General features: G+C 40.0%; 1 protein-coding gene across 1 annotated transcript in view; it reads left to right on the plus strand.

Moving 5' to 3' along the window:
- Nucleotides 1–4,152: 4,152 nt before the first annotated feature.
- SPR (G protein-coupled sex peptide receptor) overlaps nt 4,153–27,434 on the plus strand; it is a 476,822-nt gene continuing 453,540 nt past the window's right edge. The window contains exon 1 of the mRNA XM_083111284.1: nt 4,153–4,181. The gene's annotated coding sequence lies outside the window, so the exon portion shown is untranslated. The remainder of the gene's footprint in view (nt 4,182–27,434) is intronic.

Genomic DNA, 27,434 nt, shown 5'->3' on the forward strand with positions numbered 1-27,434 from the left:
CCTGTCTCCTCCTAGTTTAACAATTTTATTGACAACGGATGGATCTATATGTTGTGGTCATGTGTGTTTGGAATGACAGCTGTTAATCAAGTCGGACTCCTTTCCGAAACAAAACTGGTCAGTTATTATCATCACGTGATTACTGAAAACATTACGAAATCAATACAATGGTTCCCTTCATGCGTGACTCTTTTTGCTTCATAGTAATTGTGATGGTTCTTTAAAAATATCCGTTGTTTATTCTTGTCATAGAGTGCGCTAAAGCCTGACAAGTACGTGCCTCCACACCTCGCAGTTTTGAATTTAATCTGTTACTGTGTTTGAGTTGTGACCAGACATGCAAACTCAATTTGTTTTCTGTTTTCAACTTCCAACGTGAGTGCCTGTGACGATCCGCGTGGTTTGTTCAACGCCTACCGTGCAAAAAGGCACACTTTTGGTGCTTATGGGACTGCTAGGAAAACATCTGTGGAATGTGCTGCTGTTCATACGAGAGAAATTACCCTCATTTAAAGACTTGCACTGATTTAAAATATATTTAAATATTAGGCCAGTTTTTCAAAATCCTGAACTTATAATTCCCTGAAGTAAAAGTAATTCTAGTCTCCGCGGTAGCTCAGACGTTACTGCGTCTGACTACCATGCGAGAAACCCGGGTTCGATCCCGGCGGGGGAGAACCTGGATTCTCCCATCCTATTCAAGCGGTTCCGGCGCCTCCTCAGCGGCGTATAAAGTTGAAACTCTGAGGGTAAAGGCGGCCAGGGGGGTGGTGCTGTCACATCACCCCCCACCTTCGGACGTGATCAAGAAAGTGTGGTGCCCTAACTCCACGCCCCCATACTCCTTCATGGCGTGTTGCAAAAGCACAGGGCAGCCTTTACACTTTTACTTTAAAAGTAATTCATGGCATGGTAATTAGAAGGATGTTGAAATATTTATTGATTGAATAAGGTTATTTTACGTCGCTTTTCTGTCGTTTTTGGTTATTCGAGACGATGAGGGTGAATGATGATGCGATGAGATGGATGAAGGGACAATTACAAACACATATGTACAGCACATAACACAAACCCCACAGAGGATTATACTTGCTATGAATCCAGACGCCAGAGCCTCGCTAGTCTGCAAAGTATAGTCTATGGTGTACTATGTGGAAGTGTTGTTGACATTTGGGCGCCTTCCCAAAGGATCACCCCCTCCGCCCCGGTTGCCCGTGAATAGATACTCAGATGAAAGAGTCAGATGAGGAATTTTCCGTAACAATAAGATCTAGGTAGGAAAACAGGAATCTTTGTAAGGATTGTGGAAGTAGCAATGAGAAAGACCAGATGATTTGAAAGAAGTCCCGTTAAATTTAATGGTAATATAAAAGGAACACTAATATCTGAGGCCATGATTGAATTAGCGAACACTGATTGTAGAGGATGTGAACATTTGGAGTGTTATCCGTGTATCTTGTGTTCAATTATCTTGTTGTTCCGTCTTTAAGGATGGAGTTCTGTATAAACCTGTATGATTTTGATATACAGTATGCGCCAAAATATACAGTACTGAAATGAAAAGATGAACAAAAGTATAAGACATGTTACAATATAGTGACTGGTCTATATGCAACCCAAATAACAATCGTGCCTTTTGGGCTGCATAACTGTCAGGAAAAATAAGGTTAAGTTAGGGCATGTGGAGTGGACGATTGTCATTTGGGTTGCATATAGACCAGTCACCTTTTTCAAACTCGGTCCACCTTCACGACCGCTTCCGTATGAGCGGAAATAATGCTCAACTATGAATACTTTTTCCTCCGTCGAGAGACCCATTTCCAACAACAACTGCACAACACAACACAACTTCCTTTTCACTACTGCGAACACGTGCAGCTGGAGCTATGCCCAGTCGACAAACGCACCCACGTGTTCGAGTTGCGCGAGTTTCAGTACTGTATATTTTGGCGGATAAGGTATTAATTAAATTATTCTCTTGTATAAAAACAAACCTGGGTGCGTTATTATTATAGTGATTGGTAATAAAACACTGATGATAATAGTAGAACTCATCTTGTGGCATCCAATATATCATTGGATCAATTTCAATCACTGAAGCTAGTCTTCCGGTTGAAGAGCAGTTGTGAAACCTCGAGGTGGAAGAAACCAATTTCAGTCTTTTGTTTCGATCTCTCCACCATCGATGAAGGCAACTTTCCCGTCATTGCTCCTTTCTCCCCACCTCAAAACGTCTTAAGCTGAAAAAACAAGATTCCAGAATTTCAAGTTCTTCGCTCCTTCCCCCCATCCCTCTCTTGAGTGGTTAGAAAGTTGTCTCCCAGAAAACTGACACTTCGACTCGATCTGTTGTCTTCTCCATCGATTCCCCGGCCGAAGAATCAGCCAAACACCACCGCTTCTTTCTTGCAGGACCAAGAGCTCGTTTGTCTTCTATAAGTAACGTCATTACTCCAATTTGTCTCAAACTCTGGGGGAGAGATATTGCACTTCATCGAGGCGAAGATTTGCTATTTGAAGTCGTGAAGCAAATGCCTTTTTACATTCCAAGTGTTAGCGTAAACTTATATAGAGCTGTGTATATATGCTGATCTTTTGAACATATTAAGAGTCCTTTTCACGAGAATGAATGCCTATAGATCCAGTCCTCTTCTTCTCAATGTCAGCCGCCGAACTCCGTGGAGGGGTGGTTATAACAGCGCGATATAACCTCGGAGATCTCGGTATCGAATCCCGGCCTGGTCAAGGATGTTTTTGTGACTGTGCCTTCATCAATTTCAGCATATCATTGCTCATCCTCATCGTCGCGATTAGTCAAATGTGGCAGAAAATAACGAAAATGAAATCAATCTGAGTTGCTGATTTAACCCGCCTCCCCATCACAGTGTTGTGATAGCAATGTTGCCATGGTATTGTATTGCAGTACCGTAGACTGTGCTTTTCACATGATCAATCTATCTCTATTTATAACAATAACCCATAGCGCGACAGCCCGTGAGAGCCTTGGCTTACCTACCGACTGCTGGTCTCCCTCCCACACTGTTCCTCCGTCACCTGTTATAGCGTGGAGATCTTAGACCAGTATTGGGGTGACGGGTGGTCAGCCCGTCGAACCCCCAGCCGTTGTAGGTCTTCTCGACCGGGTTACCGCTCACTCATTCGGAGCTCCAATTTCCTCACGATGGTGGGTTGCCACCGGCCCTATACGTAGGCCGAATAAATTCCGACCAGAGCCGGATTCGAACCTACGCCGTCCCGCAGCGAACGATCTCAAGACGAGTGAACGCCTTAACCCGCTTGGCTACGGAGGAGGACCTATCTCTATTTACATGTAAAAAATTTGCTAACAATACGTTACACTGGAATATACAATAAGTATACTTCTTCTAGCAACTGCCAAAAATATACAAGATTGATCAGTGCCGCATCTTGCAAATGTTTTCTTAAGTTTCTACACTGCAAGACAAAAAGAACCAGGACACTTCCAATTTTTGTGAAACGCATAAATTCTGATTCAAAGTCTAACTAAATTATTGGAAATATATTCAACACAAAACAAACTTTGAGGATGTTCTACATACAATAATAAGCTAAATTAGAACAAAAACGAAAGTTACAGAAAACTGCCAAACTGAGAGCGTAATTTATAAGTAATTGCAATTCAGATGTCAAATATTAAGGTGTCCAGTTTTTTTGTCCAGCAGTATATATTCTGAATTTTTGCGATGCGCATGTAAATATAACAGAAGTTATTCTGTCCATCACATTCCGTCGTAGTTTGCACAAGACGGCATTAGTTTCCTACTTCAATACGAATATCACTTTTCTCCGGGATAGACCTATTTTGTGCTAGGCCTTTAAATTGGTGATGCTGTTCCTCATGTATCCAATAGATACACATTTTTAACATTAATATCAGGAAGCAATAGTTGGAAGTGTAGACAATGCAAGCAACAATGGTAACAGTTGCAAACATATGCAACCATAGATCTCACTCTCATGCTCATCATTCAGCCACAGAAAAACCTTAGAACAATAGTAATTTTTACATAATAGTGAATTAAACTTAAATCTTGCTATCTTTGACTTTTAAGTTTCAGATATGAAGTGTTGATTTTCAATTATTAACAGAGGCTTTTCGTTTTTCATTTCAGGATTCTTTGATATCTTTGTTTCCGGAGGTGAGTACAGCTTTTCTTCCTTTCTTTCTTTGTATTACATATTTAGTTAGCAATATTCTGTATATTTTGGCAAATCTTCACAGTTCGATATCCGATATAATTAACTTTATTTGCTAAATAGTAAACATCCATTTCATTCACATAAATGGCATACAGTTAAGCAGTACGGTTCATCCTAGCCCGAGTGTTGGATAACAGAAAGGATTGAGTAGAATGACAGCACTTTGTTCCTACGCGTCAGCAAAAATTTGATGCGGCTGGTGTTATGTTACATTCGGTCGTAGCGGGCCACGAGCGGTTTTATTGTTGAGTCAGCAGAACGTGTCTGATCACCTTGAAGACATCGGAAGCGGTGGGGGGAGGGGGTCAATGGATTTGTCACGATGTTTCTTGATGTATGCTAACCTAACACGTGCATATGTTTGTGTGTGTGTGTGTGTGTGGAGGAAATGCGCGCGCAACCATTGCGTATGATGGAAAGACATGAAGAAATGATTTAAAGATGGCGCCGAAGGTGCTGTACCCCCGAAAGTTTAGCGGCTAAGGTTATTGCTCTGTAAAACAAGAGGCGTCGAGTGTTCGATTCCCGGTAGAGTCAATATTGATTGATTGATAGGTTGAGTTAGTTTTTTTAAAGTCCGTTTTATGCACGGTAAAACTAATCAGGATTGGACCTACAGTTGAAAAGTGGTGATTCGGACCACTATGTGCCTCCACCGAGTATCGAACCTGGGACCCTTTGATTACAAGGCGACGATGTCAATATTGAATGGTCTCGATTAGCCTGTGTGTAAATAAAGGCAACAAAATGGTTGAGTTCGAAAATCGAGTTGGGTTAGTGGTTAATGTTGTCACCTGGCAATGAAGAGGTCGCGGGTTCGATTCTCTAGGTAGTTAAATTAGGCCAATTGTTTAGTCCCGCCATTATAGGTCCCCGATTAGTCCATCTGTGCATAAATAGTGTTTGAATAAAATCAATATGGTGGCCTTGGGTTAGTGGTTATTGTTGTCGCCTGGTAATGAAGAGGTCGCGGGTTCGATTTTCTAGGTAGTTAAATGAGGCCAATTGATTTGTCCCGCCATTATAGGTTCCCGATTAGTCCATCTGTGCATAAATAGTATTTCAATAAAATAAAAATGGCGGCCGCGTTTTGTGTTTAGCGGCGGCGGCGGCGGCGGCGGCGCGGCGCGTGGCGGTGCGGCGCGGTGCGGCGCGGGGCGGGGCGGCGCGGAGCGGGGCGGCGCGGAGCGGGGCGGCGCGGCGCGGGGGTGTTTTTTATTCCGCGAGATGTTTTAACCAAGTGGTTGAGGGTTCGATTCCCAATGTTGGTGAAAATTGGATATTCAATTGTATTTGTTTAAAAGTTCCGATTAGCTTTTTGTGCACAAAGAGAAAATGAACTAATTGGAAATAGGATGTTTATGCTGTAATGAAAAGGTCCCGGGTTCGATTCACAATGTCAAATTGGCTGATAATGATGTAGTTTAAAAAAAAAAAAAGAAGTGTGAATAAATTAGAATCTGTTGTTTTGCCGTGTGGGGCCCCAGTAACGATTATCTTAAATGCATAAAGAGTAGGTAAAATAAGCAAGATGGCCGTCACTATTGTTTTGTGATCAAAGAGGAGTCACAGGTTCGATTCAATCAAAGGAGGCAACATTCTATGTTTCAATTCCATGTAAAAGTCTAAAGTTATGTTTCGATTAACCTCAATGCGTAAAGAGGAATTAAACAAAAACAAGCAAAATGGCGACAGATGTGATAAAAGAAAAATTGAATTAGTTTTTTATAGTGACAAGAAAAAATAGCGAATCACTGTTAGAAATAGAATGAAAATAAAGATACTTGCCTTTGCGTGTCCAGCGCTGTGCAGAAAAGCTCTCATGCTTTATCTCCGACAAGTCCACAATACACAATTTTTTTTATTGTATAGTTAATTATTAATGTTGTTATTAACACAGATTCTTACCAGTGTGAAGAAAAGCTCTCATGCTTTATCTCCGACAAGTCCACAATACACACTTTGTCATTATATAGTTAATTATTAATGTTGTTATTAACACCGATTTTTACCAGTGTGAAGAAAAGCTCTCATGCTTTATCTTCGACATTATTTCATTATATAGTTAATTATTAATGTTGTTATTAACGATTGTTACCAGTAAAAATATAAACCATGAGGATTTTTAAAGGGGTGATAAATGAAAAAAAGCCAAGACATATATTTTATCCCTGTTTATTACCAATATTTACAAAATTCAAAAGAGCCGCACACACACACACACATACATATGTAAAATGTTTATATTGTGTCACCAGTTTATCAGCATGTTATTTAACAAGTTTTTATTCTTCAAGTTTGTTCACTCACCCACATAAGGAATTGTGTCACTATCATATCCATTTTCTGCTGCAACCACTGAATTAAAATGTTTCACTATTTTTTCCACAAGCATGTTCTCGCAAAAAAGAAACACTTCTTTGGAAAGTCTTTTTCCGTCGATGTTTTGTATAGACAAAGGCTCAGGTTTTGTACATCCATGTAGATGGGAAAGCACAAACTTCTCCTTATTACATGCATGGACAGGGGAAATATCTGTGCAACCGAAACATTGTTCGCGAAGGTCGAGAATGCAAGATTCCACACAGTTTCCAAAATATGATTTCAGATACGGCGACACTGTTTCACACATAACTTTCGCATGCTCGATGCACACAAATATCTTCATAAAGTTCCGCCACGAACTTTCTGCGATGAACACTATCTCCAGGGAACCGTAAGCTGGTTTTTTCCTTATAATGATCTGACGACGATTGTACAGTGTGGTTATCAGCAATTCATGTTGCTCACTTAGTGGGTAGGAAACACGAGGCTGCTCACCTGGAATAGCGATGTAATTGTCGATTACTGGAAACAATTCCTGAAGAGCGTGCCACTCCTGCAACTGAAGTTCAACACCGGCCTCCCCGCTTCTGTGTAGCCTGACCACAGGTTGGAAATCCAGATGAGAGGAAAGTCCGATTGAGATAACCTTTGTTTTCGAAGCATTCAAATAGTAGACGTGATCAAATAATATCGACTGGCGTATAAGACTAGTTACTTGTTTTTGTTCTTCAGGTAAATGCTGATCGCTCTCTTTCTGAAGAACCCCCTTGAAATTAGTGTACGGTTGAAATCTTTTTTTCAGCGGCATCGAAATAGAGGATTCCATGACTAAGAACTGCGAGATACTGCATGTCGCAGCGTGCAGATATACATTTGAAGAAATGCGTGGGTGTGTTTTTGAAACGCATGCGCGCGTAGCAAACCAAGCATGTGCTGGACAAAAAAGGTGGAGGGGGCGGGGCGTTACAAAGATCAATGGTGAGAGAAAAATCAGCAGAATATCATAAACGTCATATTGAGGAAATATTGGATAACAAATATTAATTAATTTAATTAAAGCATCAACCGCATTGTCGATCTGAAATTAGGTTTATAGACAGGGGGCAAAATGGAAAATATCGACGATGTTCTAGTATTGGATTGTTTCTGTATTTCCATCGGTATAATCCTCCACCACATTTGAAGCATACTGTTTTATCCTCTTTTTGAATGTAAAATTATCCTGCTTCGGACAGAGCTTCTACAAACGGGAATTCTTTTGATTGCCAGTTTCTGAAAGAGGACAATCTAGCATTGAAAGATCCCATCTCTGGATATTGCGTCATTGTTCTGTAAAGACACAAAACAAGATAAATATTATAAGTAAGCTGTTGTAAACTGTAACGCTACAAAATTATTAATATACTATTAGGACTATATGTAACTTGTATAAAATTTCAAACAGTATTTACTGTCAATATTTTCTAGTATACGTACCGAGTATTATAAATTTAATTTACGAGTCAGCAAATAAGTTGTTATAATATTGTCGTTTTTTATCGGTACTGGGAATAAAATTTGAAATTTATGCATGGGTTTACCAGAGGCTCTATGGAATAAATACAGAAAACAGTAATGCCCACAGTACACAGACCCGTAACTTTGTATCTGATGAGTGTTGTACGTATAGAATTTAGAGTTACTTTCCAAAAATCGCAAATGGTTATGCACATGTGGAGGTTTTCCGTAACTATCAAAAAATTCCCCCCGGGAGTTACTGTCTATGTAAATTGCTACCCAGTGCTTCCCGGGGCTATCTTTGGGGTCTGTATTTACAATCAACGCTGCTGGTAGTTCCACATGTACAGGTAATTCATTAGCTGCGAAAACCCCAACATGATGATTGTCAAAGGCTCTATTTGATATTAACCCGTGAAGCAAATTTAAAGTCGACAGCATTGCTGGACACTAAATAGTAATATTGTGCAACTCACCTTGTTATACAATTAATCCAGATGAATATCTCTTTGATTATTAATTTCCATGAGAGCGTCAAATTCAGAGTAGATAACACAAGTCACAGTAGATTCCAAAGCCGATTTGAAGTGGACTTCCAAGCTAACAGCCCCTTGCCGTTGAAGACTGCAGTGGGATATGGCACTTGCAGCTGCGTCTGGTGTTATATCGAAAACAAGTAATGCGTATCCCTGGGGGTATTCCTCACGCGATATATTGTTTCCTTCATCCATATAGTGTATCCCTGTTCCAGAGAATAATGTGTGATATGCTGTTATGTACTTGTTGTTTTCAAAGTCTGGTTGAAGTGGTTTGCCGGGAATTTGGACTCCATCAACATATAAAGTAAAGAAGTTGTAATTGAAATGTTGAAAATTGAATGGGTTTGTAGACAGAGTGCCGTTGAATGCATCGTTGGTAACAAACCCCACAACTAATCGTTTCGGAAGACGTCCAAGTATCACATTGTCAATTGTTTTTGAAACAATATCTTTTGGAATAGTTACAGCTTTAAGTTGTACTCTTGTTAGAGGGTATTTTGCTGTATGTTTTTGCAATATGCGATTGTGACTAAGTTTGATGGATGAACTGACCGATACTTTTCTCACATATAGTGTAGCATCCAGAATTTCCACTTTTATGCACAGATGGACTAATCGGGAACCTATAATGGCAGGACAAAACAATTGGCCTCATTTAACTACCTAGAAAATCGAACCCGCGACCTCTTCATTACCAGGCGACAACAATAACCACTAACCCAAGGCCACCATATTGATTTTATTCAAACACTATTTATGCACAGATGGACTAATCGGGGACCTATAATGGCGGGACTAAACAATTGGCCTAATTTAACTACCTAGAGAATCGAACCCGCGACCTCTTCATTGCCAGGTGACAACATTAACCACTAACCCAACTCGATTTTCGAACTCAACCATTTTGTTGCCTTTATTTACACACAGGCTAATCGAGACCATTCAATATTGACATCGTCGCCTTGTAATCAAAGGGTCCCAGGTTCGATACTCGGTGGAGGCACATAGTGGTCCGAATCACCACTTTTCAACTGTAGGTCCAATCCTGATTAGTTTTACCGTGCATAAAACGGACTTTAAAAAAAACTAACTCAATCTATCAATCAATCAATATTGACTCTACCAGGAATCGAACACTCGACGCCTCTTGTTTTACAGAGCAATAACCTTAGCCGCTAAACTTTCGGGGGTACAGCACCTTCGGCGCCATCTTTAAATCATTTCTTCATGTCTTTCCATCATATGCAATGGTTGCGCGCGCATTTCCTCCACACACACACACACACACAAACATATGCACGTGTTAGGTTAGCATACATCAAGAAACATCGTGACAAATCCATTGACCCCCTCCCCCCACCGCTTCCGATGTCTTCAAGGTGATCAGACACGTTCTGCTGACTCAACAATAAAACCGCTCGTGGCCCGCTACGACCGGATGTAACATAACACCAGCCGCATCAAATTTTTGCTGACGCGTAGGAATGAAGTGCTGTCATTCTACTGATTGTATCAAAATTTGTTCTTGAATCATGACGGATATTTTAATTTAAAAGATATTGTGGAACGATTCATGGGAGACTGTAAAAAGATAAAATCTCTTTCCAGACATCAGTACTCGGTCAAGCGACAATTTACAACACAAGCTAACATTCCACAAATAGCGGAAACACATGACGTCAGAAGACACGGCATTCTTCGATACTACCGGGTTCAAGCCCGTCATCGGCTGGCAAATACGGAAGAGCTGAATAAGCAGCTAGGAAGTATTTGCCAGCAGCTTAAAAGAGGTGGGCACTTGAAGTAATTGATTCAGTCAAATTCGAGAATTCAGGACCACCTCACGAAAACTACGAGCTACCAGGCGTAGACCATCTTCGGTACTACGGCTTGTAAGTCGCAGTCGTAGGTCAGACCGTCATTCGAATAGCCTTCTCAAGGGCTACCTCACCAAGACCAGCGTGTTCTTCGCAGCGTGTTCTTCGACGGCCCACGTCTTCTTACCGTAGCTGGCGACGAAGCACACGCTGGGAGTTGTGGCGGGCACCTGTAATCCAGCTTCCTGGAGGCTATATATACAAAGTACATAAACCTCCTTATTTGAGACATATTTTAGGGTGAAATGGGCACAAGGACGAACGAAATATCCTAGTTTGACACGATTCTCACTCACTCTTTCATTATCTCTCCATCTGTTCCCCATCTTTCTTTTTACTTCTCTATCTCTCTCGCTCCTTGTATCTATCTCTTTCTCCCTCTCCTCCAAACCTACCCCTTTCCTTCTTCCTCCTTTAGTTTCTCTCTCTCTCTCTCTCTTTCTTTCCCTGTTCCTTTCTTTTTCTCTCTCCTTTTCTACCCCTGTTTAACATATTTTTCTTCACTTCTGTCTCTTTATTTCTTCCTACTTTCTATATTCTTCTCTTTCCATATATTCTCTTTCTTTCTATAATTCCTCGCTCTCCTCCTCCGTTCCTAAATATTTTATTTCCTTTTTCATCTGTTTCTCTATATTTGTTTCTCATGTCTATCTTTCTCCCCCTCTATCTCTCCCCATTTCTACCTCTCTTTTTATATTTTGTTTTTCTTTCTTCACCTCTTTTCCTGTTTCTATTTCTTTCTATCTTTTACTTTAGGAAGACAGAAAAACAAGAACAGAAAAGAATAAATAAACAGGTCAAGAAACATAATGTTTTTCTGTTTATTATTTTCTGTTTCTATTTTTCATTCTTTCTATCTATCTTCCTGTTTCTATATTTCTACCTGTTTCGCATTTTTCTTTTTCTCTTTTATTTCTATTTCTACTTCTTTCTTCCTCTTTATTTCCATTTTATTCTTTCTCTCTTTCTCTAGCTCTGTCCATAACTATATATTTCTATCTCTTCTTCTTTCATTCTCTCTCTCTCTCTTCCTTTCTCTTTACATTCCTCTGTAAGTCCACGTGTGATTCATTCTTCAACTAATGTAAAGGTTTTGTAAAAATTTCTCGTGCGGGTTAACAGGCTGCTCTGTTTCATGGTGGATCAAATCCAACCCTCGCTGATCCGTTGACAACCTCGTTTTGGCATTGAAACTGCCTCGCCTCCAATGCTTTCTAGGAGTACGTAATGAACTGCAGGAAAACCTAAGGCCGTTGAATTGAGGAATAGGATACGCGATTAGACCGTAACCTGCAAGAGATAATCGCATTGTTGTGGATTTGAAGTGAACTTAATGCAGAAGTACATGGAGGCACATGCTTCGATAAGAATGGAACGTGAAGGTAGAGAGATAGATAGCTTCCAGGTATAACGGTTCACCTTTTTCTCCTCAGACGATCCGATAAAACCCTCTAACGGTGTGCTCTTATCATTTATCATTGAATTTCCAAGCCTGCCCTATCTCTCGGTTGCGGGTTAGTCTTTTGTTCGAATGCAGGCTTCGCCGTCGTCCCTCCGATATCTACACAGCCTCTCTTCTGGTGGTCTCCATGGTAACCGAGATAATCGGCTTACAATTCTGAAAGAGCAACAAGTGGATTGATGGAAACGCAGGCGCACATCATTGCAAGATATTTCCCCCCAGCCATTTCCCAAGTATACAACGAGAAATGAAAGTGACGTCACCAGTTCATGAGTTCAATTCCTATGATTGGTTGTTCCGAGTGGAGTGATCTCAAGGTTCTGCTAGAAAGTTCAGGTGGAAATGCCGAGTAAGTGGATACGGGGATATCCTCCGATCGCGGTAATGGATTACCAACGTTGTGGTAACAGCTTCTTGTGTAAGTCTTCTGTTCCATCGTCCCCGTCTCAGCGTGAGATCCAATTCTTGTCAACGTTGGTTATCTTCCTTTTCTTCCTCTCTTCTCGCACCCGCTAGGATCCGGGGAAAACCGCGCAAAGAGGATTACAAAGGAGTGTCTCCAGTGTAGCTCTCCCTGGTTCCGCGACCAGTTCATTGTACAGGTAGTTCTACAGTGGGAAAGGACAACTTGTGGCGACATTTGGCGCGTCAACCATACCAACAAAGTTCATCAGAGATTTAATTTATTGAAAGGATTGGTCATTTTCTTATGGCTTTATTGTGTTTTGACCATTGACCAATGCCAATAATTCCATTACAACACAATCCATAAGAAGTGAAAAATATTCACCTACTCTCACTTGATTATCTCCAGCAAAGCCCTCTGTTGTCCGTTTGAAGCAATGATTGAGGTGAAACTTGGTATAGAAACTATGGAGACCACGGGGAAGCGATGCTTTCGAAAACAAATAGTTCAAATTTTCACCACCAGGTGGACATGTATCGCTGAAACCAGACGCAATGACCTGCGCATGAAAACAAAACGTGAAGATTTTCTCATTGTTATAGGTACAACAAACCTTATTGTTATGCTTCAGATAATATTTTAACAATAAACTTGATACGTTGTTTATTCTGTTATGATACACGCTGTGTTATGGAGTCGAATACTTTGTTGAGCAAAGGCAAGCTTGGGTCAGCTAGCAAGTGAGCAGGAAACTGAGGAATTACTTTTATTGGTGATCGCTCAGACACTTGACACCTTCCTGGAAATTTTTTCACGGCTGTGAAATCTGAATGCAATTGTGAAAACGCAAAGCTTTGGAGCATATGTCAAAGTTTCTTCTGATACCAATACCAATTGGTAGCAACCCGAGGGCTGTACACTGCCAAAACAATACGATATTTTGTCGAGTTAGCAGCGAGAAGAATAGCTGTCTGCTCAATTGGCAACGCGATATGTATGGGATAAGATATCACGAAGGGCCAAGAAGTTGGCCGCTTCAATGCAATAAACGTCAAATTTCCGTATATTTTAAAGTTTATTACTCAATTCAATGTTGAATTTTCTTTAACGTCAATCTTACACAGTTCACACCAATGCTCCTTTATTGCGTATATAATTGTTGGGGTAAGGTCAACTTAAGAACTTGTTTCACGTCTATAAAATAAGATGTTATTCAATTCTGGACAATTCCAGTGCGTTGTGGTTTTCCTTTTCTTCTACTGGACCGAAATACATTTAGCGGAGGAAGGAGGGTTATTGATCTGTGGTTACGATTGCGTTTCTTGTGTGATCTTCATCCACAGTGAAGACCCAGTGCCGGATCCACAAATTTTGGGCCATCCAAAAAAAATATTACTAAAGGTCCCTTCTGTATAAATACATGCACTTGTGAAAGGAAATGTTAAAACTTTTGCTGCTATTTAGTTCCTTCAGTATGTGCCTGCGCGCGCGCGCGTGTTTGTGTGCTAATCGCGACAATGAAGATGAGTGATGATAGGATGAAATAGACGAAGAAACAATCATAAAACACCCATGCCCAGGCCCTAATTCGAACCCGGTATACCCGTCGTGCTAACCACTCCGCTACATACACATCTTTGGATAGCTAGGTAGAATTCTATTATACTTTTCGCACAGAAAATTTGCAAAATCATGTGTAGATGAAACGTTTTGATAAATCACTTTTGAGAGCTGTTTAAAGAGAGAGTAATTCAGCTGGGAATGATAGAACAGTACCTGCTGTTTCATGTTTCCGTAATTGCTTTGTTTATGCTATCAGTTCATCATGCGTTGGGTTGGGTGTGCAGTGGTGGTTAGGTAAACAAATCAGATTTAGGGCCCCCACATTTCGTTCTATCCACATATTCATCATTCCTTCCCCCCAGTTCTTGATATACTTTCTAGTAAGACCCGTTTTACCTCTTAACTCGTATGCACGTACAATAGAATCTCGACTCCTAGTTCCACACACCACGGAGCTAAGGAAGAAACACTTGCTGTTAGAAAGGCATTAATGTTCAGTTAGTGATATCGAGCATTAAACAGAAGTTATTAACTGAACTGCTGCAGCATCTTAGACAACCTAAAATGAGCAACAAATGGTTTCTCCTTACAATATTTCGGTGGTTTTTTTTTCGTATTCTGCGGTGCTGGACAAATTACTACGTTTATTGTTTTATATACACATACACTCCTCAAAAAAAGTTTGGAATATTATTATATTAGGTATAAGTTTGGAATATTGTTATATTAGGCAATAGGTGATAGGCACTGTGGCATATGTCAGCGAAAACACAAGGACATCCAGCAGAGACAGATACCATGTGTTGTTGCATTTCAAGGCTGCACCTATCAACCAATGCCTAACAGAACAATATTCCATACTTTGAGTATGTAAAGGCTTACTCATCACCGCCCCCTCCCCGCACTACAGGATCTTTAGGTTTATAGATCCGGCACTGCTAAGACCTTTGGGATCTTCCAACAGGCACACAAAAAACAAAATGTGGTTGGAATGATCCGCACTTGCATAAATTCTTGTGCTCAAGACGACTACAGTCAAGTTGACCTCAAGTGGTGGCCAGGCATTCTATGGAAGCCAGAGTTTCCCAGAGTGGTTGTTTATCTTTGCATGTTCAATTTATTGCCTCCGAGAAGTGCTGGTTGTTTGTTTGCGAACCTCGATCACTGAATCTCCGGAATATATTACGTTCTCCGCAGCATATCTTTCTCCCTGCCTAACCAAGGCGCCTCAATCGCTTAACCTTACGTCTACCAGCGTTGAAGAATGATCTGCATGGTGAAATCAGATAAGGACGGTTGGTTTCTACTGCTGTTTGGAAATTGACATTCAATTAGTTGCAGCGGTCCTTGTGGACGATTAATCGTTGCTCTAAAGGCCAATTGCGACGGTTGTTAGAAACAGCTGAGCGTATCCCGGCATTCGACTCTTAAATCCAAACACCAAACCTAGGTTCAGCCAATAGGATTGTTTCCGAGTGATATCACATGTGGAGCAGCGAGACGAAGAATCAATTTTATTTGCTTTCAATGTTCGAAGCTTGCGAGCCTACACTCCATTTTCTCGAAAATCACTGAACTATGCCAAAAACCGAAGTTGATGTTCTGAAGTCGTTTCCCAAAGGTTTCGGTTTTGGTTGAGTTAATTAACGTGTACGATTTGTACGAATAGGTTATTCAAAGCTATGAGTTTTGAAAGCGATACATTTTTAAAAATTATTTTCTGATTTTTCTTAGATTTTCTGCTTTTTTGTCTAATACAGACGATACAATATTATTGGATTAAATTCATGAAGGAGCACTCCCAAAGAACGCCCATATCTAGGCAAGATCAAGAGTTAATCAATCGATGTGTTAAACAGTCGTGTTTCTGACAGAATGGTACAGTACATGTTAAAGAAGTTAGTAGAATCGACCTTAACCTTCATTGAAGGTTCCATCCAAGCATTCGCTGGGAGTAACTGAGGAAAAACCGTGGGAAAAGGAATGCCTTGCCGGGTGATTTGCATCCACGACAAGAATCATTTTAGTGAATATTAGAGAATGTTTGTTTCCAGTGCAGAAAAGTAATAAGATTAAAATAATATTTTATATGCCTTCAGAAATATGAAATTGAATTTCCTGTTTTTATAAAAAAACTATTGCAATAATGTTCATTATACACGGATAAGCAATACAAGGCAAGATTTAAAAGTCAAAGTTTTTTTTAAGTCCCCTCTATGCGCAGATAGGATTATCGGGACTGGACCTACAGTTTAAAGTGAAATCGAGGCGATCGAAACCGAGGCCTCTTGATTACAAGACATCAGCGTTGCCTCTACACCTCTACACTCTAAAAGAGTACATGTGACAAAGGGTGGATCATCAATATAAAATATGTGTAACTAATACTAACTAATTACATATTGTAGCTAGGATAAATTACAAAAGTGTCGATATATCCGATCAATCTTCTAGCTATTCGATCTCCTAGAAAATACACTTATGAACAATGGGTATTTTACTGCTCTGCTACAGAATATTTGATTTTGTGTTAAACGAGCTCTTCGAAAACAAACCCTTCAGAAACATATTCTTGCTGGCAAGTTTTCGTTGGGTCAGCACATCGAGTCCCATCGTCGAAATTTTCTTCCTTTCCAGGCCAGAGTATATTACCATTTCTATCCAGTAATGACATTATTTTATGTTTCAGCAATTTGGAATTGAACCAGGGACCCCTCGCACCTAAGACGAGAGTGATAACCATTCTCCTACAAGGAAGGTCGAACGTAGAAGCTGCATGCCGCAACAAAACTCTCGTAACCATAGAAACGACGATATCTAGGCACTAACAGCGATAAGTCAGATTTTCTTGAGGTTTCTAAAACTGATTTATTGGTCGCAAGCGTTTTTGATCAGAATCCTTGCGGCCTCAATAGCGCCCCTAGACTCATTAGCTATTCGCGAAATAATATCGTCAAGGATTGGGCCTCCTAATGGAAATCAATGCACGGTTATGATGCAAAATTGCAAAACCACTCGAAAATTTAATTGTAATAAGCCGGTTGGTTTGGCGTTATTACAAGAAGATACTACAGTACTCACGTGCTTCCCTGCAAGTTATGTGTGTAGACGGGATCATGTGTTGTCAACGATCCGTTAATGAGGAATTTTATTCTAATTTAGTAGAATAATGGATTGGTATCAACAAATCCAATTCATCAATTATATATATATATATATATCAGTTTTAGTTAACAACCTATTTGTCCGTATCAGAATAATTAATACAAACTCTCTACAGTAGCACAATTCAAAACATAATAGTAGCCCTATAACAATCGTTGACCTTCGTCGCTGAATGGTCAGCGTAACGCGCTTTGAAGCCAGAACTCCCAGCTTCGAACCTTGGCCAGGCATTGTGTTTGTACAAATACCCATTTCATCATTTATCCTTCTCATCGCGATTAACCGACGTGGAGTAATATACATAATATACTGAAATATACGCATATGGAAACAATTGAAATTTGAAAGAACTCTGTTCTAGATCTCTGTTCTTGCTATCTGCAAACATTGTACGTCAGAAACGAGTATCGGCGAAACTTTCCGAACGTAGACGAAGTGCCTGATGTAGCTCACCTTGTACAGTCGCGGACGCTTCTTCAATGGGGTCGTTGCAACTCTGAAGAACGTGACCGTAACACCAGAACGTGAGCACATCCGCTTATCGCAAGGCGGAAATAAACACCTCAAAACTTGGCACGGAGATCGGGGAATCATTATGTTGTTTGCCCTGAGTCGATTAATAGGAAACCCAATAATAAGAACTCGACTCGTTTATGAACGTTTCCATGGCGACAATTCAGAAGAGGGAGAACTTTTAATCATGGAACTCGAATGTCGTAGGCACCGGGACGCTCAAAGAGATGTAACTGACGTTTCTTCTCAATGGCTGAGGACCTGTCCCGCTTCCTTATTCCAACTTTGTTCTGAATGGACTCCGCGAAACCCTGCAAGCGACATTGTTGATTAAAAGTTATGTTCGCCCATTTTCTGTTGGATTGCATTTTATTTAAATGGAACGACTACTTAATTTAAGGGGCGTGTCAAACGCTGACTAATAAATTAAGTGCAAAATGAAAATCGCGAACAGCGTAATTGTCGTTTCAAGACCGATATAAATTCGATCCTTAGCTGATCGAACTCATGTCTAGACTTTGGTTTCTCTTACCTGCACAGGCTCTCATTAACGTGCTCGTTCCAAATCTCTTTCGATTATTTTATTTTTAAATCCCGGGTTCAAATCCAGACCTGGACATGGATGTTCTTTCTGAGTGTCCCTTCATTAATTTAATCACATCATCACTCATCCTCATTGTCTCGAGTAGGCAAAAGTGGCATGCAAGTGAAGCTTAATAAGAAAAATCAAGTTTTTTTTTCCTTCCTGTGGCTTTCATGGCATTTCTAAGGTCCACTGAAATTTTATCACATTTTCATTATAATAATTATACCATGGAACCATAGGTATGTTTTATATTACCCTTTTTTCTGTTACAGGTAAACCATAGCATTGACTAAGGAGGAGCGAATCCAAGTTATTTTGCTGGTGGGGACTTTGAACATATTCTTTAACTCTGTTGTACAATAATATGTTCCTAACATCAACTTTTTGTTCTCCTATGGTTCCAGACTCATGGGACACCTTGTATTTTAAAAGCCACATATTTCACAGAAGAAAATTAGGAAATATAATTTTGACAGTCAGACACCCTCTCTCAAATTTCTCGCAATTTATATTTTTTGGTTATTTAGCGTCGCTTCTTGGTTATCGTGGCTATGAGGATGAACGGTAATTAAATAAAGGGCCACTCAAGAAACGCTGTAGGTCTTTTCAGTACGCCGCAGACCAAGCAGACAACAGCTGTGGCGCCGAGAGATACGACGTGGCTGAAATATGTACTACTTGCTTACAGGCTGCTGTGCTTCTTATTGCGCTGGATTGGTCGCCTCCCCGCACCCGCGCCAGCTTGTAGAGCGTCCGCCGTAAGAACTGAAACGATCTATAATATCCGTCTGGCACTCGAACTCGGAGCCTTCAGTGGAGAGACCAATCAACCCGATTGGTCACGGAGGCGGTTAACCAGGTGATTAAACAAACTTTGACGACAAACTCATGCGGTATTTAGATGGATAATATATCTGATTACTTGCAGGATTTTTCCCAGATAGGAACAAGTAACACTGCTTGAATATATATAGTAGGGCCATTGATGTAAAGCATTTTTATCTAATACAATTTACCTGGCATTCGCCTTCCAGCGGAGGGCCTATCTTTACTTTCCCGTGCGACTGCCTCCCACAAAAACAGAATATTGCTGCCTCCGCAGCCACTTTTACTGGTGAAGTTACTGAGAGATTCTTCCAGAAAGTTTTCATAGTCATCAACATTCTTCTTTAAGTCAAGGAGAAGTAAACGATGCTCAAAATGCGGAAAATGCTTAAAGATCCAAGCCAACCACCAAAATACAAGCTACCAGCCCAAAATGATCTCTTACCAAATCATAGGTTACCTCTTTCTAATGGTTTGTTTACCGATCGTGTCGCAGACGACAATGAAAATCTTCACAGATCACACTAATACCCATCGCAGCGACTCCCCTATATCTTGGATCGGAGTGTTCATTTTTACAATCAGTCGTTTTCTGCTTCTGAAAAAGACGATATTCTTCTGTAAGGAGCGTGGAGTGGCATATCTTGTATAAGTGGAACGAGGGTCGTTTTCCAACTTTCAAGCAGAGATTTTTATGGTTTGTACAGAACGTTATGAGCAGTTTTGTTGAGAATTAAGGTTTCGGAATTGCTCTGTCTGAGAAGCTACGAGGAGAAAAGATCTTTTTTTTTCAAGGAGGAATATCTGAGATATTTCCTCAGAGAGCGATTGCCAGGCAGCAGGGTCAATGCTTTTTGGAATATTTTAATGCTTATAGCCTAATGGAATTTCTGAAAGCTCAGATGTTTGCGTTAATGTGCATTCAAATGATCTTGAGCGCATCTTGATGGGCTTTAGTGCTTCTTTTTATGAACTGTTCTGTACTCTCCACTTGGTTTAGGAGAATATCTTACTGAATCAATTGTGTGTATCGCTAAACGAAGATAAAAGTGTGCAAAGCATACTTCATTAATGTTTTATGACATTTTCAAATTGGATATTCAATGGATGTTTCATGAATTTTTCATTTGACCTTCGAGATTTTTCTTTCATTTCTTCCCATTCGCCACCAGTAAGGTTTGCCAGAACAAGGTCAGTTGTGTATGAAATAGCAAATAGACTAATGCAAGTTCGAGTTCTCGCTAGGCACACCTCTACAATAAGCGTGTTCTTAACTTCAACATTTAAAGTATTTTCAAGTGAGTCAATTTCATCAAATCATCACACTTACTCATCACGATTTACCAAAAGTATCAGAAATGAAACGTAAAGCAAGAAATATACAAATTATCTTCTTTCTACACAAGTAACAATCTCCAGGTATTCTACTGTTGATTGATTGAATTGATCTATTTTACTTCGCGATTCTGAAAGTTTTGGCTAGTTACGAAGATGAGTGTGAAAGGTGATAAAATGAGATGAAGTAGCTGAAAGGAGAATGACAAACACATATGGACGGCACACGACACAAATCCCATAGAGGATTATACTGACCATGGGTCCAAACACCAGAGCCTCGTTAGTCTGCAAAATGCAGTCTAGGGTGTACTACATGGATGAGCCACCCTTTACGTCTCATATTCTACTGTTAAGGATGAACTGGAAGATTATGAGGCTAGAAGTTGCTGAGTATTACTTTCCAGGCATTTTGATTTTTAAAAATAGTCAAAGAAACTTGTGATTAATGGAATACTAGATTGGTATCTAGTTTACGTTGGCTTCCATACGGCAGCTAGCTACTTTACCTTGCGGCGTAAGTCCTCAAAATACTTTCCCCAGCACGTGGGCGTACGGGTGACGTAAATCAGAATAAAGCCTATTTGCAGATGAAGGGTGCTGTCATCCCTTAGACAGGTCTGTTTCCAACAGGACACGAAGTCGAACGCTCTTCCTTCTTCCCCCCGCTGATTCTTGGCTATTGTTCTTGATTTCCAGGAGGAAACAAATTGAAAACCAACAACAGAAAGACAGGCCGAGGCAGAGTTCACGCTGAGCGAAACCCCGCTGGAGTCCAGACGCTGCGCCGTCGTTTCTAACAGCGGGGGTTCGAACCAATATGCTGGACTTGATGAGTAGAGTTGGCGAAGTGCGTGCTTTATATAGATCAGGCTCCACGCAAAGCTGTTGCCACGACAACTTGATGAAATGCGTGGATGTGTGAGGTTTCGTTCCGGGCAGATTAAGAAAACAGCAAAGGTGCCAGCAATTATAGCACGTGGAGGCGGATAAGTACAGATTCTGGATCTCGGCCATAGTGGTGGTGCAATTAGCACAACGCTTTGGCCGCCTGTAACCTCCGGAGTTACGCGGAGTCTGGGTGAGTCCTAGAACCGCTTATGAAGCAGTATTGATAGATAAATTATTACCTAAGAACGCCCATCCCAGTAATCAAAGCCTAGTCTCCTTCGTGACAGCTGCATGAGTTAATTTGCTAAGGATCTTTCGTTTTCTATGGCTATTGACCTGGGCATTATATCCATAAGATATTTATAGCAGTATAAACATAAAGTTATTTCAGTTTGAAATGTTGATATAAGGAAACAAAAACTGGTTGACTAACCCGAGCACTACTACACACAAAGCTATAGTTTGATCATTTTTGAGAAAGGCATCGTAGTTCTTTGTATCCGCCCCAATAAAAATGTGTCAGTAACCTCAACACATTTGAAAAATGAATATACGTTTGAGTACACCACATCAAAAGTCACGCTAAAAGTCAACCTTGTCTCGAACTATGTGTTGTCCGCATTCATGATTTGAATTTTTTATGGCTGACGAAAATTTCAATTCTATAAATATTATTTAAATGCATTGTGACGGATAATGTGAAACAGAAGATATGAATCACAAAATTGTATACCATGAGCTTATTTCAGATAGAATCCAACAAACAGAATTGTGTTCTGTACTTCACATGTGTACAGTTTATTGCTAAATTATTTTATAATATCCGAATTTCGAACAAAATTCTACGAACATATTTTGCCGCACTGTTTCATAGCACCCAATTTTCTGATTTTATTAATCCACATGTCAATGATGCGAAAAATATTTAGATGTATGTTTAATTTGTATAGTATATTTTGCCAGACTATTTGATAATATCCGAATTTGTCTAGTTTTCTTGAACCGTCACCAATACAAAAGTTTTAATCGTAAATTATATTTATGTCTTCATGTCACCAACACGGTATTTACAGTAGTTGCCATATCTAATTACCGATCATATCGTTCTACCTTACATTATAACTACGAAGTTTTCTTGGGGGTTTTCAGCAAATAATTTCTACAACAAACTTCAAGCTTTCGACATCTAGTGTCACTCATTTTCAAGAAATTGAGTTGCTTTCAGAACTGTCTTGCAACTTTACTTGCCCTACATAAATATGCTTCAATTATGTTTTGATATGAATCTTGAGAAACCTCTCTAAAATACATACAGCGTTCACGTACGTAGCCTACAAGCAGACCAGCGACACCTACTTCCGAACGTAATTACTTGTACAAGGGTTCCGTGAATAACGACTCGTCTCTCATCTCCCAGGTGTCTCCGTGACCGTCGGAACCCTAAGGCACTTAGGAATATGTGTCCCAGTCTGACAGCAGGCGCATAAATGTTAATGTAAGCACCCATAAAAGATGTCACACTAAAAGCAGCCACCATCTTGGCACCGAAACCCCTTCCAGCTTTACGACTTTGCTTCTGCATTTAAATTCCTTTCGGGAATGCATTCGTCGCTCGCGTGTGGATGTTGGAGTCATCGCAGACAGTTCTGCAACAAAACATTAATAATTTCATCACTAGGTTTGGGTTTATTACGACTCTGAAACACGGCTATTTTGAGAAGAGGTGCGTTCTGCACTTCTATCTGGCAATGACGCACCACGAGACTAGTTTTACTACGATCACACTCACGTTTGAACCATGAGGTAGGTTCATTTCCTCCTTTAACTTCACCTGTGACCTCAGACTGCCTGTTCCCATACAGCCCACAATGTCACAATGTCTCAGTCAAGTTTTGCTTACGTAATTGTAATATATTTCTTTCATAGGATCCGCATGGGATGCTACAATGGGATGCATAAGTATTACCAAGCCAATTATCCATCACTATGCTTATTATCGTTGTTATGTGCAATGACTTTTTTCTGGAATTGAAACAAAGCGCTAAATAAACTGCTGACAGCTTCTATACCAGCATACGTAAAGATCCAGTCCTTAAAGACGTGTAGGATGCAAGATAATACTTGTGCATCCCACTGTACATGCAAGGTTAGCAATTAAAGTAACAGAAATTGGTACATTTAGAACAACATTTACATTTAACGCGGTACTTGGCATTAATTTTACGGCGAGTTAGTTCCAATAGGCTTGTTTTTCTCTCAGTATTGATAGTGCAAGAACAATACGACCATTTGAAGTGTAACAAATATTTAATGAAAACACACACACACACACATATATATATATGCCGACTTCCGTGGCGGGCAGCGCGCTACGACGCCAGGGGTCCCGAGATCGAATCCCGGCATGGACATGAGTTTCATCATATCATGACGCAACTTCTTCGTCTCTATTAAACAAAAGCGACGCTAAATAATAAAAATTAATTAAGCAAATATAAAGAAATGTTCTGTACAACTACGTGGATGTGATAGGGTACAAACGGAAAGAAAAATGTATTTGGAATAGAAGAAAGTGGGTGGCGGTGATCAAGATATTTGTTTAAATTGGTAGGAAACGACTTCCACAATTTTTCAAAATAATTCTCACTATTTTGCGTCCATTTTATTAAACTGGCCAGTAATTTATCAAAATAAGAGCTGGCAAATAGTAGATCCGGGATCTACTACAGGAGATGGTGATCTCGGTGGGAATGTTTCCGACAGTGTCTGGTGGTAATGATGGAGGAGCGTCGTGTTGATCACAGCGCCTCCAGTGCGGTCGATAGTTGTGGGGCCCTATCTCCATACTCCATATGTACCTTCATTACAAGGTGTAATATGCAGGAGGATGTTACCCTTTTTGAAGACACCCGCTTGCCAACATCTCTTCCTCTCTTTTGCAGGTTAGCGAGTCTCTTACGCCTGGACTCGGAGCCTGGACTCGGAGCCTGGACTCGGAGCTAGAATAATCCTCATTTTATCGCCATTCTACCCATCGTCGTGATTATCCAAAAAGTGATATAAAGACGACGTAAAATAAACTAAATCAATCAATCAATCAATCAAGAAATCAATATTCAGGGGATAACTTTAAAGTTTTCCTTAAACTTGCGAAATTTACTAAATCCTAACATGCATTTTCGCTTCTTTCAATTTTACCAAAAAAATTTGTTGCAATACAAATAAATCACATTCTGCAGTGCACTTTCCTTAGGGAATAATATGTACAGTCACCGGCAATAAAAGTGGGATACCCAGGTCCTGAAATACTGGCTTCCCTGCAATTAGTTATGTTAGCTTCCAATTGAAACGTTGGTATTGAAATCGGCTTACCGCCATAGAGTTATGCAACCACACATTACACGCAAGGCAGAATTTCAGGATCCAGGTGTCTTCTTTTTATGGCCGGTGACCGTAAGTATTTGCAAGCTCATGGACAGTGAGTCAGATATTTCTGTCGAGTCATAGGTTCTCGAGTGTTTGTATAATATTAACTTTAAAGCTCTGCTTATTTGTATTTTCAGTTTTCCTTGTCATTCTTACTACCCTTTCAATTACTGCCACATTCGCGACAATAAATTTCCGGTTCCTTGAAAAAGGGTGCTCGCTAAAGACCTGGAGGACACTTGGAAAGATGGAAATTCTAGTACGAAAACTCTCCGCTTGGCGGAGCTGTCAACTTTCTTTTGCCTCTGGCACCAAACATAATAATAAATCTTTCTCTCCCTTAACGCAGGTTGTAGGCGCCCTCTTTAATCGCTCATCGCTGTCGGTTCCTCACTTTCTTGCTGACTTATTTTCGCTCTCTTCTTAGATGAAAACTCCGAACGAACAAAACTCCCCCACTAGACGGTCTGTAAATAATTATTCATGTCAGCAATGTGTTTTATGAATTTGTTTGTTGTATCTTTTAGGCCTATTTATAAACATGCCTCCATAAGGAACGACTTCTAATTTTTTTGTTGCTAGATTTAGATGTCGCTCCTTGATTTGTTGAACGCCTTTAAAGAAAAACTCCGTTCCGGTAAATCAGATTGGTCCCTCAATTGAGTTCCTGCTGCGACATTGGTCATCCATTTTGTTTATTTAAGACATTATACAAAAGTCTGTCCTTTGTTACGTTCATTCTAGTAAGTGATAGATGAACAGGAAAAGAGAAAGTTCTTGTACTAAACTAGCCTCCTGTCGGTGGGCAACTAGGAAATTTAGAAGAAGTAATTTTGGTTAGTGCGAATTTGCTGAAGTGACACACGTGATAGACCTTGTGTTTATATATTTACTTAGGCTGCAATAATAATAATAATAATAAACACCATAGTTATTTGAATATGCATTTGTTATTAATAATTATTACATTATTAATTATTCTTAGTAGCAGTAGTAGTCGTTGTCGTCGTGTCTATTTATTTATTGTTTTCGTTCCGGCTATTGACTGAAAGTACATTATGCATTTTGGCGATGTGATTCAAAACAAATTATAGATTGGTCACTTTTACTATTAGCGGTGATTGATTTCTAAATTATGGCACGTCAACACATAGCATATTTGTGTTTGACACACAATACAAGGACAGGCCACTTAAATATAACAAAACTGAGGACGGAACTGTAACAATAACATAAAATGTCAGTTCAAAATCTGTCTAACTCAGTTCCTAAAACTTAGACTCGTTACTAGGGAGACAAATTTATGGTAAATAAAAACTGAGGAGAGCAATAAATAAAATGTTAGATCAGCGGTATATACCAGCGGTGGGAAAAAACAGACTAATCTTATCGCTGCTACAGCTAGCATGTTCAATGAAACTGAAGTTGAGTAGACATTCGGGGGAAGAAGGGAATGCAGCTTGACAGGGAGCTAATTTTTCGAACTGAGATTATGTGTATGGGAAATCTCAATTTGCAGCACCTTCCTGATGTGATCGAAGATAAAACGTTCTTCAGCTGCAAGTGGTAGGAAACTTTAGGCAAACGTTTCGTTACAAATCGACCTCGCTTGCCGGATTTTTGCGTGTTTTCTACTCAATTTGATGATATTTCATAATTATTTCGCAAAAAGCGTTCATTTCGTGGAAAAGCACGCATTTCGCATTACTTCGCGAATAAAATTCATGCATATTTCATCATTGGGGGTGTAGTTAAGTCCAGAATGTTCAAAATGTCATCTTTTTTCACATTTGGCGATTTCGCGCATCGCTAAAATTCAATGTCCTTACTCATTACCAACAACTAAAACTGTACTGGCTCCGAGAATAAAATATCGATTCTTTGGTTAAGAGCTGAGGCTGTAAATGCACACGTTCGGGCCAACACGACCTCACAGAGGATTTATATTGGCAGTGGGTCCAGGCGCCAGAGACTCGTTGGCCTGCAAGACTGAACTTGCTAGGGTGTACTACGTGGAAATGAGGTTGACATTTGGGTGCCTTCCAAGGAGGTCACACCTTACACTCACACAGGTACTACGAGTGCGTGAGATTATTTGCCCCGTCGTGGCACAAAAACTTTGACTAATGTCTGCAAATGAAGAATGTAACCTTACTGGCGTTACATTCCCATTGACTAATTTCGATTATATACGTCCTGGTAATGTAGTAATAAATCTTTGAAGCTTGCAACACTGATTAGTAAGTTAATAAGTAGATATCAAAACCTGTTAGGGTTACTTGAAGGGTAGGAGGGAACAAGCAGGTAAATCAATCTTGTCAAACTCTATGAAAATGTAATTGTATATTACAAAACTTACAGAACATATAAATACAAAGGTGCAAAAAACATATGCTTTGATGAATGGAAAAGGCAAGTGTATAAAACGAAAGAAAACATGTTGTAAAGTCCAGTACAGGATCCACATGGCAGGAAATAAAACCACTACCTTGCTTACGACAGAAAATTGACTTACCTGTTGTTTTTTTTTCCCCTGGCCCTTCATTTGTGGATGCAGGCTTTGTTTGAGAGTACCGTTGATTGCATTGTTATTCCGGCTTTGATTTTTTTGCGGGGCAGAGGAAGCTTTCTTCTAACCGTGCTTGTCATAGAAATTTGCGGTCAGGAGTTATTTGGAAAGAAAACATGGGCAGTTACTCATTCCCTTTCGGAAGCCGTGGGCTTTACTAAGCGGACGCCCCTCGTATGCTTGGGACGTTAAGCAGCCTTTCGTATGCAACGT

The sequence above is a fragment of the Lepisma saccharinum genome, chromosome 25, assembly GCF_977018435.1.
Source record: "Lepisma saccharinum chromosome 25, izLepSacc3.1, whole genome shotgun sequence".
NCBI lineage: Eukaryota > Metazoa > Arthropoda > Insecta > Zygentoma > Lepismatidae > Lepisma > Lepisma saccharinum.